Below are 12,799 nucleotides of genomic sequence, written 5' to 3' on the forward strand. Positions count from 1 at the left end.
TCTTACCCTTCTGTGGCCTTCCTAATTAGGAAAAAACTAAAGCCAGTCACTTTTGGTGTCTGTATCAACCTTGTAAGACACACTAAATTCTCCCTGTAATGCATAACTGTCAGCCTCCCTCACTCATCTGGAGTGATTTTTCCAATTAACCACGACAGGCATTTCACTCAAGCCCCCTATTTTAACTCAGAGGCCGGGTCCTGAAGAATGAGACTTCAGGCGGCTGCTGACACTTCTTTTGTCTTACAAGCTGTTCTAGACAAACAATATTGACTACAAATTTGTCAGGACTTTCTATGGCCATCAATCATTCCTGCCCTTTGCCTTCTTAGGTGCCCCTGAGTTTCCTCTCACTCCTATCCTTAAAAAAATAAATAAATAAAGCAAAAAATTAAAATCCCTCAAAGTCTGAGTCAGTACATGTCCTGAGGTATCTGGAATTTGAAGGTTCATTTGCTACAAATAACGTACCCCTTACATAGGAAATTAAAAGCTATAAAATGATACACTGCCTCAATAAGGTGAATGCCATAGCCTCATGTCAGAATGCTTTGGGGTCTGTTTTGTTGTTCTTGTTGTTGTTTTTGTTCTTATACAAAATCTCAGAAAGTACAAGACAGGAAAAGATTTAATCCACAGGTCCCAAACCCCACCACCTTCAGCAACCAGAATTATAAACGATAAAAACCCTAGGTGTAAGAAAATCAGGACCTATTGACACTGGGGTGTGCATCCCCACTCAGTTTTTCCAGGACTGTGCTAACCAAACAAAGCACATCTGAGGGCCAAATTCACAGCAGGTGCCGCCAGTTTGTAACCGCCGGTCTAGTGCACACACACACACATACACACACACGCACACTCAGTATGTGTACTGGGTGTTATAACTCTTCCTTTCTCTCCTATGGTCGTATGTGTGTGTATTTTTTTTCAGACTGAAAGTGAAGAGTAAAAAACAAAAAAGAATATAGACTCAGTTCATACATAGTTCAGACAGGCAGGATTCAGAGGACTCAACTTCTGTTAAAAGAAAAAGAGCTCCTGTACCCATATTCCTTGAGAGTCAAGATTACCAGTGGCCAACACTTTGAACTCTGCCCCCATCTCCACCCTGTGAGCACTAAAACAACCGCAGCATCCAGAACTGTAACTCTCCCAAGTTCATCTTCAAGCAACCAGAGAGGTACTTTTCCTGCTCAGAAAAGGCTATGACCATTCCCAAGAGCTCCTCTGCTGAGCTCAAATTAGGTCAAGGGCCCACACTGTGGCAAGCCCTAAGGCAGGCTGGTCTGGGTCTTCTGAAAAAATGTCTGATACTAGCTCCAGAACCTCTAAAGTTACGGTTGACTTGAATGAGAAGAAATTCGTTTTTTCAATTAAAGTTTAAAATTTTCTTTTCTCTCCAAAGTTTTCTTAGCCGACATGCTGGCAATCCATCAGCTCGGATGACAGAGATGAAGAGGACTAAGACCTAGGTGTCACTTTCTTACTGCTTTCCTGCTGCACCTCTATCACTTGAAGGAACAAACTGTCCTCATATATGACATATAGGCTGCTTCCTCAGCAAGTTCGTACATATATAATTACAGTGCTATTCGCAGGTCTGGCTCATAATAAAAGCTAAAGTCAACATGCTTAAATATAAAGCAGACATTTCAAAGAACATCTAGTTAACATAGAAGCTAATTTCATTTTTTTTTCTTTTTCCTGATTTATGAGGACTAGTCACAAACTGATGTAGATTCAAAGCAGGAGACAGGGGTGGGGAATGGGTCTCAGGATCTGACCGTTTTGGAGCCAGTGCTTGAACCACAAGAGAAAGTATCTGGTCTGAAGCCAGCAGTAGAATCATCACAACAGACAATGCAACCAATTTAAGGGGGAAAGGAGTTAGGCAACGTACTAAAAACCACAGGCCTGATCTACATTTTTTAAACTTATGACCATGTCTGGAAAAGTGGCTTAACTCTTCTGTGCCCTGTGTTCCAACTCTCAGAGCTCCATGAGACTCAACTGCTACCCCTCTTCTACGTTAGGTATGAGTGAGGATGCCCAAACCTGCACAACTCTCAGAATACCCTAGGAAGAAAATCTTTTTTCAAAAATGAAGGTTCTCTACCCTCACCCAAGGTCTTACTCTTGGCCTACTAAATCAGAAATCTGCAGCCTGAGGCAGATTTAAGAAAGTATCTAGGTGAATCTAATGATCAATCAGATTTAGGAATCACTGGCCTAGAGCAAAGTGACAAACATATGGCATCTGAGTCACTTCTTCTACTCCTTCATCCGTGGCAGACATTAATAATCAATATTAGCACTCTTTTCCATTGAGCCCAGCCAAAGCCTCAGAATTCTTCTCCAAGTGGAACTCGAGGCAGCCACCACCAGTCAGCGAGAGCTGGCTCATAAATTGAAATCTATCTGCCACCCCTGAGTGAGAATCAACTAGCTACATCCTGCCCTGGTGTGAATCATCCCTTGGTCCAGAGTACCCCTCCCATTAGTCACTTGGCAGCCACCTGGGTTATCAGACCCACCATCATGGTATGTTACCACACAAACAGTTGTCTTACTTAAATTAACCCCTATTTAATTACAGCCCCAAAGTACAAGAGTAGTGATGCTGGCTATTCAGATATGCCAAAAAGAAGCTATAAAGTGCTTCCTAAGTTAAAAGGTGAAAGTTCTCAACTTACTGAGAAAAGAAAAAAAATCATATGTTGAGGTTGCTGAGTTCCACAGTAGGAAGAAATCTTCGATCCATGAAATTGTAAAGAAGGAAAAGAAATTTGTACTAGCTTTGCTGTCATGCCTCAAAAAGCAAAAGTTTTGGACACAGTGCATGATAAGTGCTTAGTTAAGATGGAAAAGGCATTAAATTTGTAAGATATTTTGAGAGAGAGAGAGAGACCACATTCACATAACTTTTATTATAGTATTTGTGATAATTGCTCTATTGTAGTTATTGTTGTTGATCTCTTACTGTGCCTAATTTGTAGATCAAACCTTATCATCAGTTCAGTCACTTAGTCATGTTCAACTCTTTGCGACCCCATGGACTGCAGCACGCTAGGCTTCCCTGTCCATCACCAACTCCTGGAGTTTACTCAAACTCATGTCCATCCAGTCGGTGATGCCATCCAACCATCTCATGCTCTGTCATCCCCTTCTCATCCTGCTTTCAATCTTTCTCAGCATCAAGGTCTTTTCCAATGAGTCAGTTCTTTGCATCAGGTGGCCAAAGTATTGGAACTTCAGCTTCAGTATCAGTCCTTCCAATGAATATTCAGTGTTGATTTCCCTTAGGATTGACTTGTTTGATCTCCTTGCAGTCCAAGGGACTCTCAAGAGTCTTCTCCAACACCACAGTTCAAGAATATCAATCTTCTGCACTCAGCTTTCCTTATGGTCCAACTCTCACATCCATACGTGACTACTGGAAAGACCATAGCTTTAACTATACAAACCTTTGTCAGCAAAGTAATGTCTGCAGAGAAGAAAAAAACAAAAACCTTTTCATAGGTATGTGTATAAGACAAAACATAGTATATATAGGATTCAGCACCCACTGGGAGTCTTGGAACAAATCCTTCAGAGATAATGGGGGATTACTGCAAAATCCTTTCAGGTTTACAAAATCTTTTCAAATACCTGATCTCAGAAACTTTGTGAGGGGAGAAAGGCACATATATTTCATATTTGACAGGCGAGGACACTGAAAGTCACTGCAGCTTTGTCCTGCCCAGAGTCAGAGAGCTGGTGAGGAGCAAAGACACAATATCCGTCCTGATTCCCTGCCTCCCAGACAAACATTCTTCCTTCTACATTGAGCTGGACATGGAGTGTTAGGGCAGCATGACCACCTGAGCCTAGCAAGAAACTGAGACAACCACAGAGAAGGAGAAATATCCTATGACATCCCTTATATGTGGAATCTAAAAAAAAAAGAAGATACAAATAAATGAAATTACTTACAAAAGAGAAAGAGACTCACAGACTTAGAGAAATGGTTGCCAGGGGGAAGGATGCAGGAAAGGGGTAGTTAAGGAGTTTGGGATCAACATGTACACATTGCTATATTTAAAATGGATAACCAACAAGGACCTACTGTATAGCACATGGAACTCTGCTCAACATTATGTGGCAACCTGGATGGGAGAAGGGTTTGGCGAAGAACAGATACATGTATATACATGGCGGAGTCCCTTTGCTGTTCAACATTGTTGAATAGTCACAACTAAAGCTATCACAATATTGTTTATTGCTATACCCCAATTCAAAATAAAAAGTTGTTTTTTGTTTTTTTTTTTTTAAAAAAAGAAACAGACAACAGAGCAAGCAGTGCCGAAAAGGATACTCGGGCTCGAGAGGTTTAGTAAGTGGAGCAAGGTCACAAAGCTGGAGAGCCAGGTCTCTAACCAGTCTGTCTGACAGGGTTCTGTGTTCTTTCTGTCTGGACAGCAGCCTCGCACACAGCCCAGACTAGCAAAGGGAATTTCCTTTCCTCTCTGCTGCCCACCCCTCATCGACCCTCATTCCCTGCTCCTCTTTCTCTCCCTCCTCTCAGCCTAGTACCCTTCCTTCCACTAGTACCATCCTCTTAGCCACACGTACCTCTCCACAGCCTGCCCCCTTCTTGCCCTGGCTACTGCCTTCCAAAAGCAGAAGGAAACCGCCCAGCTTACTCAGAGCAGCACCAGCCAACTGACTTAAGATAAGACAAGCACCTTGGCAGTGAGATGTGAATATAAAATTGCAAACAGCTTTTGAAGTCGCAGATCCATAATCTTCTAAGCCAAAGAAGAGGGGTTTGCGTCTAGTCCTCCTTGTCTAAATCAACACTCCAAAGGTCTGAAATGAGTCCAGCCAGCCTTCGGATGTGATCTCACAAGCCTGCCTGCCACACACATGCATTTCCAGCCTGTCGCCTGGGCACAGCCCCCACGGGGCATGTCATCACTTGATACAGGGGACGTGTTTCTGCTGAAATCAAAGGGAAGGGATGTGTTTTGCTGCCCTTTCATGTGCTCAAAATGTCCCAACTGACGTGGTTGGGCCCTTATCTCTTTAAGAAACTAAGCACTTTCAAGTTTAGGAGGATGCTGAGGCTTTCAGAACACAGAGGCTGGTCAGAATCCCACTGCCACTTACTAGTGAGAGACCTTGATCAAGATACTTAATATCTCTCATCTAAACTTTTCCATCTGTAAAATGGAAATCTAACAATAACTCTTTTGCTATAAAGTTATTGTAGATATTAAAATTGTTGCTCTATGTAAAGAATGTAGTCCAGTGGCAGGAACAGAGGAAGCTATAGGTATTAACCCCACTGTGGATTTTAAAACAGCAACAGAAGGTTCAGGACACATAACATATAATCTCTGGATGTTAGATGGCATCTCAACAGGTCCTCATAGTATTTTAGGGTCACAGTAAATAGGTTTAGATGATCAAGCATAAAGCTCTAATGTTTATGCTATCATTATTATCAATGAAATGATTGCATGCATTGGAAGTTACAAGAATAAATCTTCTTTTAGAATTGTCAGCTTAAAATAACAACACTTGCTGAGAATATGCATGATTTTTTAGATCTTTATAATTTACATTTCCAAATTTTCTACAAAAAGCATGCATCATTTTATGGTCAGAAAAATTAAAACAAAAATACAAATATAATAGATTTAAGAAAAACATGCTTTATAGTATATAAACACAGTATCTTCAGGAAACTGCAATCAAACAATAAATAAGTACACTGTGAATGCATGATGGCTTCCCCTACTGGCCCAACTGGACATTTTTTTCAGAAAGTTTTAGAGCCTTAAGTACCCAAATCCACATAGAGATGGGCCCTAGATAATGCTCAGACAGGATCAGCAGTCCTTTCAGCCCAGAGAAAAACAAAATAATTTTTTACAGTTGGAAGCCACCACCTGAGTTAGTTCCATTTACGTATGCATGAAACCTCAGCCACACACATACACACACACGTTCACACACACAACCTGAATACTGAGTTTCATTTCCCCTGCTTTATTCCTGTGAAGTACCAGACAGATATTGGCAGCCCCTGTGTCACTTTTTTCTTGGTGCGCTCTGGAAATTTCAGCCTTTTTCCCCACTTTAAATAGAAATATCCTCAATTAGGGCATTATTTCAATTGGTAAAATATTAGTTTAATATTAAAGCTCTATAAGTAAGAAAGTTTAAAAACTGATGTCTGAGACACAGTTTGAAGTACTCACATAAGAAAACGTAGGAGCTGGAGTGAATCTAATCTGTTCTTTGGATCTATAAGCAGAGGAACCAGCTGGGTCACTTGGCATGGGAAAAAAGCCCACTGGACCTCAACGTTGGCTACTGTTTGGTGGTAAATTAGGGGTCTCTCAGAGGCTGAGAGAGGTCTGAACCAATTCCAAATTTGGAAATTTAATGAATACATTTAAAAATGAATACATGCTTAAACACTATGACAAAATTATATTTAATATGTTTACACTTAGCAAATGAATGCTTTTGATCTAAGAATAATTTTAATAACCACATATATTCCTTCTTTGGAAGGGAGCTTCAGAAGTCAAATTTTGAGTGAAGCTCCTCAGTTATGTGAGGCTAAAGCCCAGTGGCTCCCTACCCTGCCCCTGTAATGGACCTGAGAAAATTCAGTAGAGGACAGGGTGAGGATAGCATTCTCTCCCATGCTGATGTAAACTTGGCTCCATCACCCTTGGTCCTGGTGATATCAGAGGCAAGGAAAACAAAAGCCTGGATGAAAGACCACATTGAGAGCAGTCCAGGCCTCAGGCGACCCTTAAGCTCCTTTTTCTAAAACTGGGACATATGACATCCAAAGCAAGAAAACCTATCCTGAAATTACTGTCTCTGCTCTTGGGTAATCATGCTGTTAATGGCCTCATTCCCTTCTCCCATCCCCCTCTAGACTTTGTCATTTTCACACAAGATAGATTCATTCTAAGACCACAGCATTCAATAATATCAAAGAGGAAAAACTGGTTCAAAGTTACCAAAGAGGAAAGTTGGCTCCTCGAAGATGGTGATAAGCAGTCTTAGCTCCAAAGCCCCTGGGGGTTGGGGAAGGGGAATAAGATGATGATAACAACCTATGTAAATATACATCTATGGGATGAAGAGATAATTACACACGCTGGTCTTTACTGGGCATCCATGTGATGACTCCCTGACACAGGTCCTCTGAAGCACAGAAGCAGAAAGACAAAGAAAAAGCCTCTGGGATTTCTAAGTCATGTTAGTTGTGAAAGGAAGACAGGGAGAATGATTCACAAGCCTTCCCCAAATTATCTCATGACAACCTCATCCTTTCCTCTGTTCAGGGACATAAAGATGTTAGCTCAGCAACTGTTCATCTCAAGTTCCCACATTCTCCATAATCCTCTCTCAAAGGTCTGGTACAAAGTGCATGTGGTAAATGTCAACCGACCTACATTAGTACTCTACAAATAAGTTAGGGCTTAGATTCAGAAATCCTTAATTTCTTGTTGGTAAGCCTCCCACTTAGGCCTTCATATATATGCAGTTATTCAGTTATGCTTGTTCTACATGACATCAAAACATGCCATTTATGATTATTCACTGCGCACCTCTCCCCCTCCTCCATACACACACACACACACCACCCTTCCCCGTTGTAAGAACACTGTTTCACTTTGTGGCTTGGCAGTTTGAAAAATAATAATATTTTTTTCCAGGAAGAGTATCAGAGGAAAGAAAATACAGAATGATGGATCTATTTAATTTAAGGAAAAACAAAAGTGATTTTCCAAGGAAAAAGGAGGGTCTGGCATTAACAGAAGTTCATGCCACCTAAATGTAAGAAGCCAAATGGATAAGTTCTTTATAAATAAGTGTGAATTTTACACAAGACAAAAAAAAGAGAGAGAGAGAGAGAGATGAAATTTTCTCTTCATGAAGAGAACTAAGTATAAATGCTCCTTGGGTCAGAAACAAAACATGTTAACACCAGACTGCAGGAAACCATCCTCAGCAGAAGAGAAGTCCTGCTGAGAATACTGGACCCAGGCCAGTGGTAAGCTTCACTCTACCTCTCTGCTCAGAAGACAGAGCTTATTCTCCCTTCTGGACACACACACTGCCAAATCTCAGACACTCACCTACTTGTCTGTTTTGTAAGCAAGTCTCCAAAAGAAGATTAGGTCATGAGAAACGGATGGCCACATTTCTTTAAAATCTATAGAAGTGAAGAATGAATGCACTTCATAACATCCCCCTCAGTAAGAAACTGTCCGTGTGTCAACACTACTGACCCAGGATTTGCAAGACATCCATTGTATAAACATAGGCAGCCCCATTGGTCACTGGTCTCCCTCAAATTAGATGAGAGGTTGCTCTTACAAAATGAGTTTTACTAGTAGAACGTGGCCAGATTGCTTTTCATACACTCTCCCCTACAAGCCTGTGGTCAGTGCCTTTTAAAGCATCTGAGAGTAATGAAAAATGTATCAAAGGCATCAAGGTGATTTATCAGGAAGACTAGTGTTTCCTGATAGTAACAATAGCAATAATAACAACAATAACAGCGGCTGATCACTGCTTTCAAAAAAGCTGAGAAAAAGAACTTTACTTCAAAAAAACTGAGGAAAAAAAGCTTTTTTCCTCTTGGTTTCAAAGGACTTAGTACTTTCATACTCACTATACACTCTGTAATTGCCTTTACACATTTGTCTCTCCCACTGGTTGGTGGATTTCATAAAATCCTGCCCTATTCTTATTCATCTTTTTATGCATAGAGACTTCAGGGTAAGTAGAAAGGAACAGACTCTCACTAAGTGTTTGATGGATAGATGAATGTATGAAGAAATCCTGTGCACCAAAGCACCTCAGGAAATAATATCCAAAATTCTTGAGATAAAAATGAGAGAGATCATCAAAGTAAAATTTCCCACACGAATTATCCAAACATTGAGAGGACGTCATTAGATTTCATCAGTGATTCAATACAAATAATTACATGAGTATTCTAGATAAGGGAATGTTGAAATGTGCACTTATCATCACTGACACTATCGGAAACACTGGCCGTACCCAAAATAGCTACAGTTTGTGCGACCTGGAAAAGAGACAACACTGAAGGGTCTAGAGGTGATAGTGTCAGTGTCTCTGGGAAGTCTGGAAGCTGTTGTCTCCAACAGGAGGGTTTAAGGAAGCTGAGGGCAGTTTGTTCTCTTGACCCCAGGGTTAGCACTTAGCGAGGGGCAGGAAGTTGGAAAAGGACCCAGGGTCAGACCTCTACAATGGTGTGAAGTAGATGAAATTTGTCTCCACCTCCTCTTTCACTGACCTCCTCATTGTCTCTCCACTGACCCTGATTTGTCTGTCCTCAGTAATCACACTGAGGAAGTTCCAGCAGAGAAATTCAGACTAAGGTATAAATTATTTATAATGGTTGTACAAGTTAGTTCCCTGTGGACATGGCCTTTTTAATAAGAAGCAGTGTTGTTACTCCAAGAAATAATAGTGAAATAGTGGAATTTCTATCGTGAATATACAAGGAATATGTTTGTCTATGCCAGCTTGGAGTTGACTAGGTAGCTACCCTCTGAATTAACTATTGACTATCAACAATAGAAACCTTTTTTTTTTAATCTTTGGAAATTGAAGATTCAGGCCCTGGATCTCCTGTGACTATATGACTATTTCTATTTAGAAAACACTTTTACCTTCTAGAGTGGTTGATAAAAACCAAGAGGATATCGGATATCAGTGATTCTCTAGAGACCCCAAGTGGTCAGAATAGGAACTCATTTTTGTATTCAATAGCAAATAGAATGAGGGAAGATATGGGAATACTAACGGGGCAAAATAAAGACCTACAATTTGGTGATCTCTATTAAGGAAACAGGGCTTTCCTGGTAGCTTAGTGATAAAGAATCCGCCTGCCAATGCAGGAGATGCAGGTTCAATCCCTGGGTTGCGAAGATCTCCTGGAGAAGGAAATGGCAACCCACTCCAGTATTCTTGCCTGGGAAATCCCATGGACAGAGGAACCTGGCAGGCTACAGTGCATGGGGTTGCAAAATGTCAGGGATGACTTAGCAACTAAACAACAACAACAATTAAGGAAACATTTGGAACTTTCAATGATGACAGTTTCAGCCATTTACTTTTCCTCTGCTTTTGCTGCCCTATCCTTTCTCTTTATAATCTGTGTTATAATTCCATTTGCCTGAATGGCTTTGAGGGCACTTAGCCTTATTGGGTCCTTACTGTCCATTTTCATTGTTTTACCTGGCTTGTCCACAAAACAAAAACCAACTTGCCCTTCAAAGTATCCAACTGAGAGTTTCTTGCGTATATTCAAAGGACTCCTACATCTTGTTTCACTCTGACATTCACGTGGTCTTTTGTTACTTGATTCTCACATATACCAATGCGTACTCTCAGATAAATACAAGAATATGCTATTGCTGCCTTTGATTTTTCACCCTTCTTCTGCCAGGAGAGTGTTTCTTCAGGGGCATCAAATGGACTATCCCAGTGTATTCAACTTTAAGTGCTGGATTTTAGCTTCCTAAAGAACTAGATTTCTCAGTTCATTGTGAAGCTCAGGAAACAGAAATGGCCAAGTTTTTTCTTTCAGAGATGATCCTTCCCAATGAATAAAAACAATCTCCATGGATTTGTGGTAAAAGAAATATAGGTATCTATGTTAACCTGATGCTTTATTTGCTATACTTTTTATGCATACATTTTATTTTACTCTCCCAAATTTTCTTATCTAACTGCTAAAATTATATAGATATATGTCATATATTAAAATACATACTGACCAATATTGTACTAGAAGGACATTTCTCTAGAATTAGACTGTGATTCCTCCTGGCTTTGAACTAATCATATCTCATAATGGAAAGAGGTGAATTGCATCAAAAGGAATGGGGAGTATGATCTGCAAACACATCATCTATAAATCTTACTGAGCTCCTGCTTTGCCTTGAAGTTCTAGTCCAAGATCATAAACAGGTTTCTCTAATTCATCTTTGAGAATCACTATGTCAGATGAAGCCCTTCTCATTTAATTCTGAGAGGTCTGGATTTGAGACTGAGAGTAGGTCAGGCCAATGATAGCGGCAGCATAATCATCACTCCTTTCGTCCTTCCAATTCTCCCTTTTGGAATAGCATTGTCTATCCTATGCCTGCCCTACCACTGTATTTTGGAAGGAATTGTATTTTGTCTGGTTTCACAGATTCACAGCTGGAGAGGAATTTTGCCACAGGAATGAATCATACCTCAAGTCTCACGGATATCTGATTTAGATATTTAGATGAGACTTTGGACTTTTAGATTTCAGAATGGATGCTGGATTGAGTTAAGACTTTTGGAGCTGCTGGGATGAACTGAATGTATTTTGCATGCTTCTTGTTGTTGTTTAGTCACTAAGTCATGTCCGACTCCTTTGTGACCCCATGGACTATAGCCTGTCAGGCTTCTCTGTCCATGGGATTTCCCAGGCAAGAATTTTGGGGTAGGTTGCCATTTCCTCCTCCAAGGGATCTTTCTGACCCAAGGATCAAAGCCCTGTCTCCTGCACTGGCAGGCAGATTCTTTACCACTAAGCCACCAGGGAAGCCAGTCTACATGCTAGAAATTTGGTGGACCAGAGGCAGAATGCCATGGACTAAAATGTATCCCCCAAACTACATACGTTGAAGCTCTAACCTCCAACATGACAGCCTTGGAGATGAAGTATTTGAGGGGTAATTTAGGTTTAGATGAAGTCATAATGGTGGGCCCTCATGATGGAATTAGTGCTGCTATAAGAGACACCAGAGAGCTGGTACCCTCTCTCCCCATCCATGTGAGGACACAGCAAGACGTTGACTGTCTACAAGTCAGGAAAAGAATCTTCACCAGAAACTGGCCATGCTGACACCTTGATCTCAGACTTTCAGTTTCAGAATTTCTGTGATGCAAGCCAGTTTATGTTATTTTGTTATGGCAGCCCAAGCAGACTAGGATTTTATACACAATACCAGTTTCATACATGATGCATATATTAATACCACCAGTCTAGAAGTTAATCCCACCAAGACCTGATTCCCACCGACAAGAGGCACTGACCTAGATCCCTTCTTCACATAGGTCCCTTCTCCCCTGGGCCACTGTGCCTTTGCTCTTAAAACTTAATTTCTTCAAATCTCCTTTATATATATATATATATACACACACACACACACACACATATATATGCATTTTATTTTTATTAAACTTTAAGAGATGATTTTGATTGAAAAATATGTAAGATTCACCTTTATATTACTCAAATATTTTAAAAAATTGGTTTTGGTAAAAAAAGAAAAAGGAAAACATTTCCTAGATTACTAGTTGGACAGTTAAAGCAAAAAAAGTATAAGTATGAAGGCCATTTTCCACATGTTAGAGATTAGAATGCTAATGGATTCACTTCAATAAAAATTTTTTTCATAAGCATTTACATGATTACCCACAACTGTATCAGCTTGCAGAGGACCAAATAAATGTATAAGAGAAAGATGATCCCCAAAATAAGACGTATTTTAAAAAAAAAACAAACTGAATATAGCCTAAATGTCTTCCTGTACATAGGATTTTGCCAATGAATATCAGTAAGAGAATTCTTTGTTATATACATATGCATTTTAATTGTGCAATATAAGAACTGCTGTGTGGTGTTCTCACCTTTCATTCCCAAAACCCTACAGCTCAAGACCACCCAACTCCAGCTGCCACACTCAAGGATCCTGAGGAGCCAGGGGAG

General features: G+C 40.3%; 1 long non-coding RNA gene across 1 annotated transcript in view; it reads right to left on the reverse strand.

Moving 5' to 3' along the window:
- The window catches only part of LOC122439565, a 75,816-nt gene extending 67,533 nt beyond the window's left edge, over nucleotides 1-8,283 (reverse strand). The window contains exon 1 of the long non-coding RNA XR_006268919.1: nucleotides 8,154-8,283. This is a non-coding gene — a long non-coding RNA (uncharacterized LOC122439565). The remainder of the gene's footprint in view (nucleotides 1-8,153) is intronic.
- Between the last annotated feature and the right edge of the window lie 4,516 nt (nucleotides 8,284-12,799).

Source organism: Cervus canadensis, chromosome 4 (genome assembly GCF_019320065.1).
Source record: "Cervus canadensis isolate Bull #8, Minnesota chromosome 4, ASM1932006v1, whole genome shotgun sequence".
Taxonomy (NCBI): Eukaryota; Metazoa; Chordata; class Mammalia; order Artiodactyla; family Cervidae; genus Cervus; species Cervus canadensis.